At 63.2% G+C, this 1,899-nt stretch overlaps 1 protein-coding gene across 3 annotated transcripts in view; it reads right to left on the bottom strand.

Annotated features, from left to right (window-relative positions):
- The window catches only part of HPCA (hippocalcin), a 9,178-nt gene extending 8,106 nt beyond the window's left edge, over window positions 1–1,072 (bottom strand). The window contains exons 1-2 of one of the 3 annotated variants that reach the window (XM_017884562.1): window positions 791–1,072; window positions 392–476 (exon numbers count right to left, since the gene is read on the bottom strand). The gene's annotated coding sequence lies outside the window, so the exon portion shown is untranslated. The other 2 variants (XM_017884563.1, XM_017884561.1) reach the window with 2 other exon arrangements.
- Window positions 1,073–1,899: the final 827 nt, after the last annotated feature.

Raw genomic sequence — 1,899 nt, 5'->3', positions numbered from 1 at the left:
GTCCACAAAGACCTCAAGTCCCCATATGGGAAGAACCCCTCAGCTCGACCTGAGAAGCCAGCCCTGGGGACCAGCTCCAAACCTCCCTCAGCTCTGGCCCCCAGCCCCCGCCTCCATCCGCTCAGCACTAGGACAGCGCCCGGCGCGTGGCCCCTCCTGGAGGGGGCGCTCCCGGGCGGTCGAACGCGGCTCCTCGGGACCGGCCACGCGGCGTTCAGGACCCTGGAGAGCACCACGCGCTCCCCGGTCCCCTGCGCCCCCCGCCACCCCGGGACAAGGATTCCCGGGAAGCCCGGGAGCGGCGGTGTTGGGAAGCCCTGGACGTGGGTCCCCGGCTCTGGGAACCCCCTGCCCTCATCCCCCGGCCCCGGCTGGAGCTGCCCCCACTCACCCAGCGACGCGGAGACACCGACTGCGCAGGGAAGGCGGCGCTGCTGCGGCGCGCGCGGCAGGGGCGGCCGGAGGGGCGGGCGGGACTGCGAGGGAGACGCCCCGCAGCGCTCACCCGGAGCCCCTCCCCTGGGGGGGTCCCCGCCAGCCCTGGGGGTGGGGGAGCGGCGCTCCAGGCTCCGCCCCCCCCCCACGCCCGGGAGAGAGAATGGGACGCCCTCGGTTCCCCGGCCCCCCTCGAGGGAGCAGCCTGCCCGGGGAGGAGGACCACGGCGCCCCTCTCCTCGGCACCTCAGCTCTGGTGGCCGGAACGGAGGGACAGGGTAGTGCCAAGAGGCCTCTCTACTGAGCCAGGGGCGATCCCCGGCCACTCCGCCCCCGCTTCCTTCCCCATGCCCACCTGGGCTCTGAGCCGCACGTCGCTTCGAAGGCCGAATCGGCACCCTGGGCACCCTCCCTGCTCCTCAACTCTCAACTAACGGAGCTGGGAGCTCTTCGGGAAGGGTGGAGCGCCCATTCCTCCAGCTACTGAGGTCTTCGGGGTAGGGGGCCAGACACACCCCCAGACACGGGGTAGTGGGCCAGACACGCCCCCTTCCCCACCTCCACCTTGTACCACTCCAGACCTCACCCTGACCCCCTCTCAGAATTAATCCCACCTCCCAACTTTGGTGTCAGCTGCTCCTCCCACTCCCCCCTCCAATCAAGGAAACCCCCTCCCTTCCTCCCTCCCCAGCCTCTGACTGCAGGCCATAACAGGAGAGCAGAACGTCTTCTGCCTGGGGATCCTTGGCACCTGCCCACTGCCTGCCGAGCGCACAGCTCCTCTCCAGAGTGGATTACCCCCAGCCCAGCTCCTCCTGCCCCCAGCCTCAGCAGCAATCTCCGCATGCTGGACTGAGATTTTGTCCTTTTTCCATTTCTAGAGGTTGGTCCTTATTGTCCCATGAAGAAATGGGCTCAGAGAGGTTAAGTAATTTTTCCAATGTGTGCACCCTCATCCATTCATTCCACAAATACATATAAAACACTAGTTCTGCAGCCAGCATTGTTCTATCTAGGTAGTGGGACTACAGACGCAGACAATTAAACAATGGACACAATATTCATGTCGATATTAGACATGTGTTTTTAAACGTTGGGATTGGGGTGTGGCAGTTAGGATGGTAACTGCCATTGGGGCCATCTAGAGCCTAGAGGTCTATAATAATGGCTTTTTATTCTAGATGGGATGGGAAGTCCTGGGGGGCTTTGAGCAGAGTGAGAGGGTGTGACCTCTATGTGGTCAGCTTCCTTGGGCTATTATGTCAGGAACAGACTTTGAGGAGTTGGGGGCAAGGTGGGAGCAGGGGGGCATTTCAGGTTGAGAGATGGCTGGGGTGAGTCTGGTTTCTGGATTTACTTTGCAGGTAAAGCTGGCAGCATTCACCATCTGCCCGGAGGGCCCTTCCCAGCCCAGAGTTTCTTCAGCATCGGCAGCTCAGCCCCTTCTGGCACCCCAGGGCTCTG

The sequence above is a fragment of the Rhinopithecus bieti genome, unplaced genomic scaffold (assembly GCF_001698545.2).
Source record: "Rhinopithecus bieti isolate Rb0 unplaced genomic scaffold, ASM169854v2 scaffold_13029, whole genome shotgun sequence".
Lineage (NCBI taxonomy): Eukaryota > Metazoa > Chordata > Mammalia > Primates > Cercopithecidae > Rhinopithecus > Rhinopithecus bieti.
This window is presented reverse-complemented; position numbering and strand designations above follow the sequence as displayed.